At 37.8% G+C, this 6,660-nt stretch overlaps 1 long non-coding RNA gene across 1 annotated transcript; it reads left to right on the top strand.

Annotated features, from left to right (window-relative positions):
- The first annotated feature begins 318 nt into the window (after positions 1-318).
- Positions 319-2,554, top strand: LOC132608751 (uncharacterized). The gene is made up of 3 exons (XR_009570514.1): positions 319-500; positions 1,422-1,545; positions 2,264-2,554. It is a non-coding gene; the product is annotated as an uncharacterized LOC132608751 (long non-coding RNA).
- Positions 2,555-6,660: the final 4,106 nt, after the last annotated feature.

Raw genomic sequence — 6,660 nt, 5'->3', positions numbered from 1 at the left:
ATTTTTAGAAGAAAAAAAAATATTTTTTTTAGTTATGTTTCGGGTGACCTGACTTAGGGAGGTCGTAACCCCATCCGAATTTGAGAATTTGGGAAAACTCATAAAATGAAAGTTGTAAATAATTGAAATACCTTTCCAACCATATATTATGGGCTTATAGGTGACATCTGGATAAAGAGTTATGGACGTTTTAATGCAGAAAGGTCAAGCTGGACAGCAAAATTCGGCCCAACCCGATTCCAAGTCGGGTCAGGCCCAGCCCCTTAGCCCATTAAGGGATATTTTCAGCTCCCTTCTTCATTTACAGACCAAGATTTTCCAGAACCTCCTAGAGAAAGAGAGAGAAGAGAGTAGAGAGAAAAAAACCAAGATTTGATCAAAATCGGAGCTCCGAATCCCAAAGCTCGTGAAGAGAAAAGTGTAGTACGAGTTGTCATCGTCATTTTAAGCTAAATATTGACCTTGGGGAAGGATATTTTCGTGGTTGAGCTACTGCTAAGGTATGTATAAGATTTATTTTATGTTATTAAAGTGTTTATTTGGAGTTTTAACGGATTAGAACGGAGAAAATGACATTATAAACTCGTTTGTTGCCTTATTGCAATTTATGGATTGGGGGCTGTTTTGTTGGATTTAAATGGGTGGAATTGGTTGATTTATGATGTACAATGATTGTTGATGTTGTTGATAAGTTGTTGTTTTCGAAATTGGGAGAATAAAGTGTATGAAAATATCGTATACAAAGCGTATACTGGGCTGTTTTGTATGATTTTTATGGCTGTTTTGTGATAATATTTTGGGGCTGTTTGATATGATTTTTGTGTGGCTGTTTTATGATAATATTTTGGGACTGGTTGGTGGTTGTTTTAAATTGTTTTGTGGGCTGGAATATCAAGGGAGTTGCTGCCCAGATTTTTGTTTTGCAAACCCGTTTTTGGATTGGGACTGCGGTTAGAATATTTAGCATAACTCCTTGTATACAGCTCCGTTTTGAGTGCTTCAAGATGTTCTGGAAAGCTATTTCATAGACCTAAAACTTTCATCAAGTCTGTAAAACCCAGTTTTGCCTTTAGCTACCCGAAAAGGGGTGATGAAGTGCAGGGGGAGGTGCTGTCCAGATTTCTGTTTTGAACATTCTACATGGACTGCTGTTAGTATTTTGAGCATATCCTTTTGTAAAAAATTGCTGTAGGGGTGATTCGAATTTCTATGAGACCGTAAGACATATATCTACAACTTGCATTGAGGACACAAAGTCCAGTTTTTCCATTTACCCCTTCGAAACTGAGCAACAATGCAAGACAGTAGCGCTGTCCAGAATTTCTGTTTTGATAGTTTGGGCTGATTTCCGTTGATTTCGTGTTTAGTTGTGATGTGCTGGGACTTTTGAACTTAAGTAGATATTTATTTGTGTATTTAAGGTATATATGCTCTTGTACAAGCTAAGAGGAATTATTTGACGAAGTGGGCTTTGATTGGTCTATGGCGTAGATGATTTGAACTCCTCGAGTTGTGGTAGAACTTGTTGTGTGGTAAAACGCCAAGGTTTGTGTATAAACTTGAACTTAAAATATCTTTATTTTTCTGGAATTTTGAAGTATCTTGATGAGTTATTTCTTTACTCTTCATCTTATATTATTATATGGTTATTGTCTCAAGTATTGCAAGACTTTTGCTAAATCGCCCACTTGTACAAATTGCTTGATCATTTTGCATTCTTGTTGGGACTTTGTCCTTCTTGTTATGGTGACTAGTCATCGATATTGGCATGCCCCTCGATTCGGATCTTGCCCATCTTGACTTTGGATTTATATTTCGTCTTGACGATGGATTTTCGTCCATTTTCGAGTACGAGTGGAAAGCTACTTTCAACATGGTTCTTGATTCTCTTGATATTGGGTGACGACCCTTCTTGATATGGGCTTCGGTCCTTCTTGATTTCGGGGCTTCGACCCGTCTTGATATTGATTGTGCGTAGTGTGATGGCATGACGTACATATTGGGCGAAATTGGTTATTTGACAAATTCTCTTGAATTGAATTATAAGCTTTCTTAATACTTGAGCCTTAGAATATTAGTATTGATATTTTGAAACTCTTCAAGGTTTGTATTCGATACTTTGATATACTTGTTCACTTGGGCTTATTGTTACCTTATTGAGCCACCTACGACGAACAAGGGAATTGGAGAATTTAATGGCTCCAAGCCCAAAGTTTATACACCACTAAGCTTCATGCTTAGCGATAGTTGTTTTCTATCGTAGGTAATGCGCGAGATGAGGTATGAAGATGGCCAATTGGAGTAGACTTTTTGGGAGCCCTTGTGAAGATCACATCTGCATATGCATCTAGTTTTTGTAAATTTTTGGGGACTTGTACATGATACATGTGTGGCACTTACGTATGAAATTTTGAAGGCTTGTGGAAAACAAGACCATGTGCTTGTAACTTAAACTTGATGATTGGTTTTGCTATTTTAGGGTGTGTTTTAACCCAAGTCATGTCATATACTAAATTTGTATTTTGTCTTGTAATTATGTACAAAGGATGATAATAGTTTCGTGAAAATCACTAGTTTGAGTTTTGTGCATCTTATGGACCCGTAATGGCGTTGATTTGGAAATAAAATTTCAAAACGAAGCTTCTTAAATGTGTTGACTATTTGAGAAGGGAATTACCATTTTAAAATGATACTCTACTATTGTATTTCATCTAAGAAAATTTTTGGAGCGCACAAAAAAAAAAACAATGCCGTACTTCCAAATTTTTCCGCATGGGCCTTTTTCCGCTATTAAATATATTTATGAATATCTTTTGGCATAAGTTGCTTCAAAACGGTGTAAGTGTAAAATTGGCTTTTGTTCGTAATAGTGTCCTCCCAAAGGGGGTGCTACAGACCCCCTTCTCCGGGGGCTGCGTTTCATGCCCGCAGATATAGACGCACAGCCTGGTGATCCACCTGTTTAGGACACCCTTTCTGCTATTCGGAGTGCTCCTCTCTTTCCGGAGCTTATACTTTTGGTATATATATTTATTAGTGCATTTGTATATATTCGTTCATGGGTACGGCGGGGCCCTGTCCCGTCATATGATTTTGTCGGTCTGTTTAGAGGTCTGTGGACATGTTTGTGGGTTAGGGTCTTTCTGTATGGATGTATGTACATGTCGTTTGGGCGATCCCATACGCCGAGGCGGCCGGTCTGCATATGTTGTTTGGGCGATCCTATACGCCGAGGCGGCCGGTCCGCATATGTTTATATATTGCTTGGTTAGCCATGTGTGGCTCTTGTTGGTATTTTCTGCGTGCAGGGTATATTGGATAGTCCGTAAAACAAAGGAAACTCTGCCGAAATTTTCTGGAAATTACCTAAATTTGAAATAAAGTCTTGTCGGCTTCCGCCATATACTAGAATGAGTTGATAGAATTTGAGATAATATTTGATAGATGGGTTCGGGTGCCCAGATCGGACACTAGTCACGGCCTACGGGTTGGGTCGTGACAACACGGTGTAGTCAAATAGTGCAATACATGTATATATAGGTATATACCATTATTGAGCTGAACTGAAAAAAAGGACTGTGCAGAGTTCCGCTTTCCTTCGTCATCAGCACAGAGTTTTTAGGGCTTCCGCTTTTCTTCCGCGATGCGGAAGAAAAGCGCAATTCCTTGGAGCTTTCTGCACGGAACTCTGTTTTCCTTCCGTAGCACTGTTCTGAGGCTGGTTTTGAATGAGAAAAATAAGGATCTGATTCTTGGCCTTTCGGGGTGACATAAGGTCGTTAACTCCCGAATAGTTTATGGAATCCATCTCGAGTCCAAAGGAATAATCGATGACGACGAGTGAAATAATGTCTTAAAACCAAACAAACAACAAGACCTTGAGATTGAAAATACAAGCATAGGAATGAAATGACATATGTTATGGAACGCTCGTGTTTATGTACTAATTGGATTCGTGCCCAAGAAAGAGGGAACACATACCTTACATACCTTATCCGTCGAGCCACCACTTAAGAATTCCTTATATCGACACTTGCCCTTCACCCGAGCCTATATATATATATCGAGAAAGATATCATTAATCACACCTTCATCATAAATCCATCAACTTATAAGTATTAATTGTGGAAGACTAATTTGCCTATTTCCCTCAACTCATGAGCACCCATTTATGGAAGTCCAATTTGGGGTTACAAAAATTTGGGCAGCATTTCTCCTATATCATCGGCTTCCTCCAAATATCAAAAGAACTCCCAAACAATACCAACAACATCAACAACAACATCCTTAACATTCTACAAGACAATTATATGTATTTTCATCCAAAATCCTCTTCCAACCTCAATCCATAAGCCAACAACATCAATACAACAAATTACCACTTTTATTCTTAAACTACTCCTTAATCAATGTTAATAAGGAAAAAGATTCAAGGATTCATACCTTATATTCACTAAAGTGGCAAGATCTTCAATACCCACTTGTTTCCAATCTAGCTTCAACACAAAACGATATGATACTCCCGACTATACATTGTCCGGACTTCGATTAACACTCTAGAGCTTAGAATTTTGTTCAAATCTTCACTTCTATGTAATATTTAAGAGACTTTTTGGAGTGGAATTTTCTGGAAATTTTTGGATGAAGAAAATGAGGGTTTGGCCCTTTTTATAGGGGCTGGGCCGCAGCACTGTAGCTACAGTACTGTCGCAGTACTGTAGCAGTGTTGTTTCTGCTCGTCGGCTCAGCTTGTAACGTCTATAATTCTCTACTCCGATATCCAATTGACTAACGGTTTGTTGCATTATAAACTAGACTCGACGTACTTCATCTTAGAATTTTGAAACACCTTAAAACTCCTAATATTCATGGAGATATACCCCTCCAAAGTCGACTAAAAATCCTGTTTTAAATTTTTCGACACATTTAATTTCCTTGATTTGCTTGGTCCCCGAGTCTTCCATAGATTATTATATGAACTCAAACCCTCGTAATCATGAGATGAATGCACCACGTCTAGAATTAACCAACTAACGCCCAATAGATTCCATGTACGCGACTACGAGGTGTAACAAAAGACTTACAACCGCATAAAGAACTTAGACTAAGTTGATGTCAGGATCAGGTTCTTCAGTTTACAATTAACTTTGCTCTGGTGTGAACTTGAAAAACTTGTGGTAGTAGATTTTGCTCAATGTGGGTTAGGTTTTTCAAGTCTGCATTATGTGTTGCAACATGTTGTATATATATTGGGAGCATGTGGATTAAAAAGAAACCATTCTTCAAGAGTTTGACCTAAAGCATGTGAACACACAATAGCATCGACAATATAGTCTTTAAAGAGTCTTGTTTAGGGGGAGATAATTCTCTCAATAGGTTTTATGCTTTTTTTTATTAATTTTTATATGTAGGTCAATTGACCAAACACCACTAGGAAAAAAAAACCTAAAGCATGTGCCAACTCACTACTGTACTTGTGCGCAGCAAGTGGCACTGCTTTACAACTGTTGTTGTCGGTGCAAAGGTATTCAGAGAGCAGATCGCAGACCAGGTCTCTTTCTGGTTTCAAATTAGTTTGACAATCATCAAAACACAAAAGCGCTGTGTACTTATCAGGAAGATCTTCCTTTAGTTGCAATCGTAATCTTTATTGTTCCCTCCATCCCAATTTATGTTATATAATTTGACTAGACACGGACTTTAAGAAAGAAAGGAAAAGTTTTGAAAATTGTAGTTCAACACAAGCCATTGATATTTGTGTCATTGTAAATCATTTCATTGAGAGTAAACGAGAAGTTTCAAATTAAATTATTTCATTGTAAATCATTCTTTTTGAGACAAACTAAAAAATAATATATCACATAAATTGCGACAGAGTCAAGGTTTATGTAAAGTCAAGGTTTCTCTATTTGTATAAAAAATCTCCTAGATTTCTTTGGCTCTCCTCTTGTACAACCATGCCTAAGCCTGGTTGACCGAAGGAACACTCCTTTTCAACAGAATGTCACTTCTAACATGACTAGAACTTTCATTCAATCTCATAACGAACTCCAATAACCGTTATTGTTCTAGATGATCAAGATAAGGTCTCGAGTCTTGACAATCGCATGTAAGGTAAGGTCAATAGAATATCTAACTCATCCCACAAATCTTTCAATTTTGAGTAATAACTAGTTATAACAGAGTTTGTACCTTGTGTTAGCGCTCCGATTCTGTCTAGAGAGCTAATAGATTTAAGTTAAGTTTGATTTATTAACCTCTCCTTGAATTCATTCCATACCGTCCTCGCATTCGAAGCATACACTAAACTTGGCAAGAGTTCACTCGATACTGTGCTACTTATCCATGAAAGTATTAATGGCGTTACATCTCTCCCACTGAGCCGCCAGATCTCCTCTTACCAACTTTATACACATCAGTCACAAACCCCAGATTGTTCCACGGGAGAGCTAATCTCATCGACCTACTTCACAAGGGATAATTTTCTAGCCCAATGAGCTTGATCGAAATCCATGCTACTCGAGAATCTAGTATAGCAAATTTTCTTACCCGAAATGTAACGCCAGTGAACTTCACCTATAATGAAAAGATGTTAAAAACAATTACATACACAAAAGTAAAATAAGAGAAAAGAACTAGTAGCCAACTTTGACAGGAAAG

This window comes from Lycium barbarum, chromosome 9 (genome assembly GCF_019175385.1).
Source record: "Lycium barbarum isolate Lr01 chromosome 9, ASM1917538v2, whole genome shotgun sequence".
Taxonomy (NCBI): domain Eukaryota; kingdom Viridiplantae; phylum Streptophyta; class Magnoliopsida; order Solanales; family Solanaceae; genus Lycium; species Lycium barbarum.
The sequence above is the reverse complement of the archived record's forward strand: the minus strand, read 5'-3'. Positions and strand labels throughout refer to the sequence as shown.